Source organism: Bos indicus, chromosome 18 (genome assembly GCF_029378745.1).
Source record: "Bos indicus isolate NIAB-ARS_2022 breed Sahiwal x Tharparkar chromosome 18, NIAB-ARS_B.indTharparkar_mat_pri_1.0, whole genome shotgun sequence".
NCBI lineage: Eukaryota > Metazoa > Chordata > Mammalia > Artiodactyla > Bovidae > Bos > Bos indicus.
The window spans coordinates 23,250,239-23,262,108 of record NC_091777.1 but is presented as its reverse complement, the minus strand read 5'-3'; positions in this window follow the sequence as shown (position 1 = coordinate 23,262,108).

The window sequence follows — 11,870 nt, the reverse complement described above, 5'->3', positions numbered from 1 at the left end:
TCCGTCCTCTACCTAGATTCTGGAAAGAGAAGTGGGGAGGGCGGGGCACAGCCTTTACAAATTTCTCCCTGCATGCCCGACTGTTTCCTCCTGACGGCGTTTGACTGTGCTTATTATTTCCAGCAAAGCCCTTATCATTTTCAATGTGAATTTCAAATCACACTGATCCAGCCCTTCTTAGCTAAAGTCAGCTTTATCAACCACAAGAGATGTGGGATTTGAGAGAGATCTGAGTAAATTCACATTGTTTGGATAAACTCATTCAGGGAGCTCAACAAATCAAAGCCGAAATGGATATGTATTCCAAAGAGACTGAGAACTGCTGGGGGAAAAAAAAAAGGAAAAAAAGTTACCATTAACATTTTTATTTCTTTAAAAAAAAAAAACAACCCATAGCGGTTGCTTTTTAATGAGTGTGTTCACCACCTTGTTTTGAACCATTACCAGGGCTCCGTAGGACACCAGGTGAAGTGATAGGAGCTGTGAGGCTTATTGACAAGAGAAGCAAGTAGTTAGGGAAAATTATGTCACCCACCCCCCACCGCCACCCCGTAACTTTGGTCATTGAGACTACTATCAAATATGGTAATGGGTGAATTTATGCATTATCCCATAATTTAAGGAACTGTGTGTATCATGTATATTTAAAACTATTTCTCTGTAGTTTTAATTATCTCAGTCTGCAGGGGCAAAAAGAAAAAAAGCAGGCAGCTCCCTTGCCTAAGACCAAAATGAAAGCATTTGCCTGCTGACAGCTAAGATGTCTGTCCTAGCTGGTTGAGATTTCCTATGAAATTTGCATTGGAAAGGCAGCTTTAAGTATACTTAAAATAAAAAAGGGGCATTTGCATCTAATTTGCTACACTTGCAGTATTAGAGTTTTATCTGAATAAAGACACGTCAACTGGATTTATATAGTTAAGCTGATAGCTGGGGAAGTCAACACTGAAAACATCAGTTAAATTCAACAGAGTTGGAGAGCAGCTAAGAGTATTTACAAGTCTGGGTTGTTTTTTTTTTCCTCCCCCATCCACTGATGACTTTAAAACTGTAGCAAATTATCTTCTTTTTTACACAAGTCTGGCAATTACAAGGTTTTAATGTTGCTCAGTTGGTAAAGAATCTGCCTGCGATGCAGGAGACCCGGGTTCAATTCCTGGGTGGGGAAGAGCCCCTGAAGAAGTAAATGGCAACCCACTCCAGTATTCTTGCCTGGAGAATTCCACAGACAGGGGAGCCTGGCAGACTACAGTCTGTGGGGTCACAAGAGTCAGACACAACTTAGCAACTAAACCACTACTACTAATAAAAGGACACCTCTCTCCCCTACCAACACACCCAAGAGTTCTTATTAAATGGAGTGGTTCTAAATTGTGGTGTGATACAAATCCCAGTGCCTTGGGACTCGGGCAGGTTGGAATCCTGACTCGGCCAATTACTGACTATCACTTTGGGCCAGTCCCTCCTTATATTTGTTTCAGGTCATTACAGTAGGCAGTCTGCAGACTGGGCAAAGATGCCCAGTGAAGGGGGCAAATGGGGGCTGAAATTCAGCCCCCATCCACTTGGCAGCCAGGAATATGGCTGAACCACAGCCTCCTGGGAAAGAAGAGCATCTTTTTTCTCAGGTGCTAAATCGCCAGTAGTCCCAGCTAACCTCACTGGGAAATTACGGGCTTTAAAATGAAATGATAGGGGTTTCCCTGATGGCTCAGTGATGTAGAAATCCACCTGCCAATGCAGGATACATGGGTTCCATCCCCGACCCAGGAAGATCCACATGTCACGAGCAACAAAGCCCGTGCACCACAGCTATTGAGCCAGTGCTCTGCAGTCCCGGAGCTGCAACTCCTGAAGCCCACACACCCTAGAGTCCATGCTCTGCAATGAGAGAAGCCACCACAATGAGAAGCCCCTGCACCACAACGAAGAGTAGCCCCCGCTTGCCACAACTAGAGAAAAACCCACAGAGCAGCGAAGACCCAGCACAACCAAAAATTAAAAAAAAAAAAAAAACAATAAATAAAATTGTTTTTTAAAAAATAAAATGATAAAGGCAAAGAGTGGCATCTGGTGCAGAGCAGATGCCCAAAGAACATTAGTTGGACGGTGGTGATAATGATGAAGATGAAAAGTCCACAGTGAAATGTCACATCTCTGATATATTTCCGATTTCGCAGGAAGTGGCAGCATTGTCTCTGCCCACATGGAAGACTCAGTTGTAAAGACCTGCCTCCCAGGAACCAGGTTCTGGTGTGATGGGTCCTGGGTGATTGATTCTCTCAGGCTCCCCCGAGAGGCCGCGTGACCCCTGCATGGCAGGAGGCAGGGTGCCCATTAGATTTGGTGCTTTTTCCCCGCAACAGCATCTCCTTGATTGGCCGGAGCACAGTAAATCCCAGGTTCTCACACAGCCTCACGCAGCTGGGGACAGAGTCCTGTAGGCTGTAAGGCCCTTCAGACGCAGCCTTTCTTTCCCTTCTCCCAGCTTTGAGGAGAGTACCTTCTCAGAATGAGGGCATAACGATCCCCTCTGTTGTTAACGATCCCCTCTGTTGGCTTTCCTGCCTCATCATTCTCTGAGATCCCTAGCCTATCACTGCCCCCATGCTCCTGAGACACCCCGCCTCTGCAACTGCCTCTCCAAGGAACTGGATACAGAGGTGCTTCCACCAGGAAGCCCTGTCCGTACATCCATGTCAGGCAAGCCCCACCCCATGACTCTCATCTCCTCCTTGGCCCTCAGACCAATCCTGGCTTCAAATCAGAGCTCTCCATTTACCACCTGGGTGCACAGCAGCAAGTCACGTTCCCTCTCTGAGCCTCAGCTTCCTCCTCCGTAAAATGGGATGAGAAAGAACACCCACTTCTCAGGATTGTTGTGGTAAAAATTAGCTGGTGGCAAATGACAGAGGAAAGGACAAGGTCACTCTGCTCCCAGACCCAGCTGCCCAGCCCCAGAGTGGTAGCCGGAAGTCCTGACCACAGCTCACTGAGTTCAGGGCACCTCATCTATTTCAGGGCAAAGTTGTAGAGCCATGCTCCCTAATGTAGATGTCCACGTGGATGGGAAGCAAAGGGACTCCCACCCCTCATGCTCGCACTTGCCAAAGCCTGCCATCTGGGGGCACTGGCATGCATCTTGCAGGTTGTCATGTTTCAGCAGAAAAAAAAGGTTAACTTCCCCCCCTTTTCACAGAAGAGGATGTGTGGGTCAAGACCACAGTGCCCCTTAGCTGGCAGTTTCATCGTGGCATGTACGAGAATGTCACCAGACCAATGATCCTGCTGTTTTAAAACTGTAAGTGAATGAGAACCTACTTATAACACAAGAGGGGAAAAAAGAAGTTGTGATTTGTTTGTGTGTGTATGCTAAGTCACTTCATTCGTGTCCAACTCTATGTGATCCTTTGGACTGTAGCCCACCAGGCTATGGGATTCTCCAGGCAAGAATATTGGAGTGGGTTGCCATATCTGTTTGTAGGACATGTGTTAAATTAATCTTAAAAGTGCATTCCAATATACATTAGGTGTAGACAAATGCTGTTTGATTCCACTTACACAAGGTACCTAGAATAGTCAAGTTCACAGATTCAGAAAGTGCACTGGTAGATGGACAGAGGGGTGGGGAAGTGAGGAGGAGAGGCGGGGAGTTCGTGTTTAATGGGGACAGAGTTTTGAAAAATATGGGAGATGGATGATGGTGAGAGTTGCACAGCAAAGTGAATATACTTCGTGCCACTGAAATGTACAGTTAAATATGGTTAAAACAGTATGTTTTATATCATGTGACTTTTACCACAATAAAACACATTTTTAAAAATAAAAAAGCAATAAAAAATGAAAACTGTAAGTGATGTGATCCACTACTCCATCCTTTCCTCCAATCAGCCCAGGAACCTGTTATTCTCAAGCAAGAGAATTCCAACTGAGCACAGAGCATCTCCCAGCTGATGTGCTTCGGGAACAAAGCTTACAGGGAAAGATTGGGTGCCCACCTTTATTCGGAAGGTGACCTCAGGAAGCACTATGAGGGGTGGGGAAGTGAGAGGATGAAGGGAGGAAAGTATATAAAGAGTGTATTAATGGGACAGTTACCAGTGTGGGCAACCAGGGCTCATCCTTGCTGGGCATCCTATGAGAGACGATATAGAAGATACTGCAAGATGGTCCCCCTGTAGACCAAGAAGCTGGGCTATATGCACCAGTTCCCATGCCTCACTGGTTGAGGGTGTTCCTTGGGGCTTCAACTCTGGGGACTGTCCCCCTTACAAGCCATGAGACACTCAGCCTTTGGCAAGTATGGTAACTGACTAAAGGTGACCTCCCAGAGGCTGCCGCACTCCAGTTATCTGAGGTAGCTACTATTCTTAGCCCCATTTTGCAGATGGGAAAACTGAGACCCAGATGGACTCAGTCACACATGAAGAAAACAATAAAGCTTAAACTTGAGCCGAGTCACTTCTGACTCCAGAGGTGCTGTGACTCATCAGGCTACACTGCCCTTCCTGTGTAACTCTCTAAATAGAGTAACGAAGCGATGTAAAATACAAGTAGGTGGTGATGGCTGTCAAAAACAGAAAAAGTGTATCAAAATAAAATAAAGCCCGCTCACTACTGTGAAACAAGTGCTTGGCACACAGCAAATGCTCAACAGGAATTTGTTTCTGTGCTTCCAACTCTTTGAAGCGTATTTCTAACTGACATGCAAACAACCTCCCTTTGCAGGAAAAAGCAGCATCTCAGAGGACCAAAAGGCTGGCATGCTCTTCTGAAGCAGCCAAGACAGATGCAGAAGAGATGAAGGTGCCCCAGATACTGCTACTACCCCTATCCATCAAGACTGGAGCCCAGGAGTCCAGATCCCAGGCTAGGAGGAGGCTAGAGGGGGCTGCACCCTGGGACCCACGGACCAGATGAGGCTGGAGAAAAGATGAACATAAGACTCTCAGAAGATAGGAGGTCCACCATGAGAATGTTCCCTGCGTGACTCTGAAAGCCTAGTGTTGAAGCTATCCTCAAAGAACCTTCCTTTGTAATAACTTAATTGCCTGAAATGTTCTATCAGCCAAGTTTTCTCCCCTGGGAAACTTTCAAGTCTGAACTGGAGCATTTATAATATCTGAAGATGCTCAAATCAGCAAATGTCACTTTGCTGTGTGGCCACCCCCACTTTCAAAGAAGCCTGGATGTTTCATTGTGTGTTCCTCCTGAATGCTGGAGCCAAAGCTTGGAAGTCGATTGGCACTGAGGGCGTCACCCTTGGCAATAGACCAGCTCCTCTTAATGATGGGATTGCCCTACTGGGGGAGAGACCCAGAGTAAACCCTAAGTCATCACTGACTTCAGCAAGTGTAGTTGTTATAGAGAAAGCCAATAGAGTCACATGGACCTGGGTTTGAATCCTGTCTCTGCCATGTACTAGTTGAGCAACATTGGACTTGTTATTTATTTTCTCTGAGTCTCAGTTTCCTCATCTGTAAAATGGGAATGCTTCTGTGACTTATCTTAAGGTGGTGTTCTTAAGTCTAAAAGAGATACTGCACATAAAGAACTCACTTACCTGGTCCAGCATCATGGCAGAGAAAACTTCTTGCAACATAATACACATTCACACACACACAAAAAAATGTTGGATAAAAAATTTTTTAAGATTACATTTTTTAAATGTATGACTGAGCTAGCAGGAAAAGCGACTGAAATCCTTGGAGGCCAGAAATAATGAGAATGCTCCAAAGCAGGGGATGAGTAAGCCTGAACAACTGTTTGCCTGAGGAGCAGCCACCAGCAACTGGTGGACCTAAGCCTCTGTTTTAAAGGATCTCTGATGTAGGGAGTAGTGAAGCCCAGGCTTAAGACCTAAGTAAGGCAGCTGTTAAGAATGGGGATCCCAGGAAGGTGAATCCCTCAGTGAGTGAGTTAGGATGAAAAATATCACCCCATATTTCAATAAAGTTGTTAGCAACAACCCACCATCCCCTGGGGTTTTTATCAGTCTCCCCTGCAAGCTCTTAGTCATAAACCTCACATGGGTTTGGAATCCAAATCCACTAACAGTATCCACATATTGGCACAAAAAGCCCTAAGCCCACTATTTTGTTTAAAGTAGTACCATGTTTCATAACTAATCAGGAAGCTTGGCAGAAGCAAATGGAAATTAAATGGCAACCCACTCCAGTATTCTTGCCTGGAGAATCCCAGGGATGGAGGAACCTGGTGGGCTGCTGTCTTTGGGGTCACACAGAGTCAGACACGACTGAAGCGACTTAGCAGCAGCAGCAGCTCTAAGTAAGGCCCAGCCTGAAAACATTCCCACAGGTAAAAAGCCAAGAGAACATGACCACAAACTAAATCACAAGGAAGCAAACTACCATGAGAATAAGACTCACAAAGTCTGCAGATATGTGAACAAACAGAAGAAGAACATAAAACCCAGCATGCTATGTTTTTTAGAACTAAACAAAACTTTTAGAAGTGGATAATACACATACAGCTACATTGACAAACACCAAAAATGTACTGCTGACTGGTAAATACTGCATTATTCCATTTAGGGAACGTTGAAAATAGCCAAAACCATCTGTGGTGGTGGGTCTCAAAGAATGGTTTCTGTGGAGAAGAAGGTGGATGGTGACGGGAAGGGAGGGAAGGAGCTTCTAGGGTGCTGGTCAGGTTCTGATTGTTCACCTGGGTGGTGGTTATGGATGTACATCCACTTTGTGAAAACTCACCAAGCTGTAAACCTATGATTTCTGCACTTCTATCTATATGTTATACTTCAATTTTTAAAAGAAAATGGATGACTTAAATCAATTAGACACAGCTGAGGGAAAATTAGTGAACTGGATGACAAGTCTGAAGGAATTAGACTATAGCTCAGAGAGAAATAGAGGTGGAAATTTTGGAAGAGAGGATAAAAAGTAGGAAAAATCAAAGGGAAAGTTCTAGCCTACATTGCAGAAAGAGAAGATAAAAAATTAGAGGGGAGGCAATATTCAAATAATTGAGAAAATCCAGAATTGAGGGAAGTCACTAATCCTCATGTCTTACTCTGTTCAGGCTGCCATAACAGAATACTATCAACTCGATACACTGAAGTGAAGTGAAGTGTTAGTTGCTCAGTCGTGTCTGACTCTTTGTGACCCCATAAATTGTAGCCTGCCAGGCTCCTCTGTCCATGGAATTCTTCAGGCAAGAATATTGGAGTGGGTTGCCATTTCCTTCTCCAGGGGATCTTCCCAACCCAGGGATCAAACCAGGTCTCCTGCATTGTAGGCAGATTCTTTACCATCTGAGCCACCAGGAAATCCCCTTATAAACAAACAATTATTATTCACAGTTCTGGAGGCTGGGAAGTCCAAGATCAAGTTGCTGATAGAGTCTGAGTGTCTGGTAAGAGCTCACTTCCAGTTCATAGATGGTAGTCTTCTTGCTGTGTCCTCTCATGGTAGAGACAGTGAGAGATCTCTCTGGGACCTCCTTCATAGAGATTCTAATCCCATTCATTAAGTATTCCCAGTATTCTTGCCTGGACAATTCCACAGACAGAGGAGCCTGGCGGGCTATAATCCATGGGGTCCCCTCTAAAGACCCCACCTCCAAATATCATCACATCAGGTATTAGATTCCAACATGTGGATATTTGTGGGGACAGAAATAGTCTATAAACCCTCAGATTCAGGAATCCCAAGCAAAGAAAATAAACCAGCCTCCATGCCTAGACATGTCTTAACGAAAAAATACCGAAGACAAAATGGTCCTAAAAGCACCTTGAACTAAAAGAAATATTACCTACTAAGGGACAGCATCTGGGCTTCCCAGGTGGCAGAGTGGTAAAGAATCTTCCTGCCAATGCAAGAGATGCAAGAGACTTGGATTTGATACCTGGGGCAGGAAAAACCCCTGAATAAGAACTGGTAACCCACTCCAGTATTCTTGCCTGGAAAATTTCATGGACAGAGGACCCTGGTAGGCTACTATTTATGAGGTTTCAGAGAGTTGGACATGACTCAGCATGCCCACCCATGTGAGGGCATGGAAGAATAATTGACTTCTCAGAACAACATAGTCATGACACATAGTGAGCATTTAATAAGTGGAAGCTATCATTACTAGTGTTCACAACAGTAATTAACAGTACTAGAAATATTCAAATCTCAGCTCTGCCTCTGTCGTAATTGTGTAACCTACAATAAATCATATAACCTCTTCCTTGTCTGAAAAATAGGGCTCTGGTAAAGATTAAATGAGACGATATAAGCAAAGTATTTGGCAGAGTATCTGGCACTTAGTTGATGTAAAATTAATGTTGGCTACAAAATCAAGCCCTTGTTGGGCCAATGCACGAATGATGAGTGTCAGGTTCATCTTAAATTACTCCAGAATCTCATTGGAAAGCTCAGTTCAGCTCTCTCCCAGTAGAAACTATTTCTCTGGAAAATTCAAGCCAAGAGCTGACATACAGAAGTTCCAAGAAAGAAAATTTAATTGAAACCCATTCCACAGACTGGTCCCTACTCACGTCCATTTCTGGAGACAACACTCCTTACACCCAGCATACCCAGTCAATGAAGAAACATGAATTTAATCATTTTCCTTGCAGTTACATTCTGCAAAGAAGAATGGCTTTTCATTCTTGACCCCACTGTGGTCACTATGGGGCCTCACAGAGACTTGGTGAAGTTCACAGAACATGTTAAAAAGCAGGGACTTGGGACTTCCCTGGTGGTGTAGTGTTTGAGAATCTTCTTGCCAATGCAGAGGACACAGTTTCGATCCCTGATCCAGGAGGATTCCACTTGCCACGGAGCAGCTAAGCCCATGCACCACAATGACTGAGGTCTGTGTGCCTAGAGCCCGGGCTCAGCAACAAGAGAAGTCACCACACTGAGAAGCCTGCGCGCCGCGATGAAGAGTGGCCCCTGCTCACCACATCCAGAGAAAGCCTGCTCACAGTAACCAAGACCTCGCGCAGTGGGGGGAAAAAAAGAAAGAAAGCAGAGACTCAGAAAGGCAAATGACTTGCTCCCATATATAGCACACATAAATGGCAGGCAGAGCTTGAAGCTAGGCCTTCTGGCTCAGCCTGTGCTGTGCTTGGTCATTCAGTTGTGTCCAATTCTTTGTGACCCCATGGACTATAGCCCACCAGGCCCCTCTGTCCATGAAATTCTCCAGGCAAGAATACTAGAGTGGGTTGCCGTTGCCTCCTCCAGGGGATCTTCCCAATCCAGGGATGGAACCCAGGTCTCCTACATTGCAGGTGGATTCTTTCCCATCTGAGCGACCAGAGAAGCCCAAGAATACTGGAGTGGGTAGCCTATCCCTTCTCCAGGGGATCTTCCCAACCCAGGAATCAAACTGAGTTATCCTGCATTGCAGACAGATTCTTTACCAGCTAAGCTACCAGGGAAGCCCTGGTTTACCCTACTATCTCCCATCTAAGCACGGGCCATGAACTCCAAAGGTCTTCCCCAAGATTTTAGAATAAATGACTTTTTCATCTTTCAGTTCTCAACTCAAATGTCCCTTCCTCTGAGAAGTCTTCCCTAAAAACCACCTCTCATTTAATTCGTCATCACTGCACACCTTTCACTTCCAAAATAGCCTTCTCCATCATTCCTAGTTCCATGCTATTTGTTGTTTATTTGTTTAATGTGTTTCTTCACCAGAGCATCACCCAGTGCTAGCAGAGTGCAGGTCATGTGGTACTCATTCAATAAATGTTTGTGGAGTAAATACATTTCTGTGAACTCATGAAGTTAAGTGAACACATTTATACTACTGTCTCTTATAATATAAATATCTATCCCACCACTTAACAGGGCTCAAAAACTAAATACACTATTTCTTCTTACAACACTTCCCCACCCCACACTGAGTGATACCCACTAGACAAAAAGCACTGAATGAATAAAGGGGACAGTTCAGGAGTAGGACCGTGAGTCTCTCTTGTCTGCTACCCTTTCTCATTTGAAGCCACTCCTGGAAGAGAAGAGCCAAGACCAGTAAGAATTAGACTAAGTCCATCCCCAAAAGCCATCTCTCACCTCCATGTAATCATTCAGTTAAGTGAATAAAATAAGCGTGAGTTCATCCATCGGCTGATCACCATTCATTAAGTGTCCTCCTGCTTATTTACCTTTGTTTCTAGCTCTAGGACTCTGCCGAGTCCCATCCCATCTCTGAATGGTACAGAGGAGGGGATGACATGGAGGGGAGAGGGGAAGGAGGTGGAAATACATTGAAAAAAAGAAGAGACAGAGAGAGAGGGGCGAGGGAGAAACAGTGTAAGGTTGGTCACACATTTGTCATTAAGTCAAAGCCGAATGCCAGTGTTTGTGTGAGGTGGAATTATCTCATTCTTTTAGCCTGGGAGTCTCTGTGATCCACCAGTCAAGTATGTGATTGGATTTCAGCTCAACAAAACCTTAAATTACACACCTATTGTGCCTGAGTTAAGCCTAGTTTCGCAGCAGTGGAGAAGGCTTCTCCCAGGCTCCTTGGCCATGTTCGATCCAGGGCTGTTCTTGTCCGCTGGTTGATGAATGAATAATAGGATTAGAATCTCATCTCAAGCAACAGGGTGATTGTCACGTTGGGTGCAGGGACAAAGGCTGGGGTGATGGATAGGGGCTGCATAGTGGAAATGGGCTAGTTCCCCCCCACATGTGCCCACTAACACAAAGGGACAGGCCAAGGGCCTCAGGGAGGGCAGTGGCAAGTCCTGGGAAGAGGCCAACTCCATTACCAACTGTCTACTAGAGTCAGTGACGTGCTGGGTACTCGCACAGGTATATCTGTCTCATTGAATGCTCAAAACTGCTCTATCAAGTGTGTGAGGAGGCATCTTTTGGATTTTTTTCTTCATCTATTCCCTACTTCTAGGTATAGGACCTCCTCTTTCCATAGGGATCAAACCATCCCACTTTCAGAGAAAGGTTCTGATGGAACTAACTCCATCCCCTGGCTCCCAGAATGGTCGTGTGACCATGCCAACCAATCAGAAACACGAGCGTTCGTTGTAGAGCCGTAAGTGGTATTCCCAGGAAACAGGCATGATTTTTCATGGCGCACTGCATGGAGGAGGAAATGCAGACACCTGGGGGTGATGAAGCTGGGCAGTGGAATTTGGAAATACGGGGCAATGTTTTCTCTTTCTACGAACACCTCTACCCCTAAGACTAGAGCCAGATCTACTCATTGGTCTTCACTTTTGGCTCAAGATAGCTCTACCTGATTTTTCTGTCCAAGTGAATTCTTATGCACTTTACAAATGAGGAATCAGGGCTCACAGAGGTCAGAGAACCTACCCAAGGTCACACAGCTAATAAGTGTCAAAGCTGGGATTTGAGCCTAGGCTTATTTATTCTAAGCCCTGTGTGCCTTCCTGTATACTGGCCATTCCCACCAGATGGTCAGAGGCCTGCTTCATGGAGGAGCCCAAAGACTCTGATACCACGAGGGAAGAATGAACCAGCAACCCAGGAGACCCAGGGCACATTTTGGGGGTGAAGAAAATCCCTTTCTGCCAAAACTCTGTCTGGACATTGTTCACCTTGTCTGAGGCCAGAGTGGACAGAGGTTTGCAACAATGAAAATAAGAAGGGCTTGGAGACAGACCTACATTCAGATTCTGACTCACCTATTTATTCTGGCTGTGTCAACTTGGACGAGTAACTTATCCTCTCTGGACATGAATTCTCTCATTTATAATGGGTAAAGAACGATACTTGGGGTGATTATGAGGATTAATCAGATAAAATAGATCTGCCTATTATGTTTTTGGCATCAAGAAACAGAAAATATCATTTACTGTGACTTCAACAAAGAACATATTTTCTTGAATAACAAGACATCAGGAGTAGTCA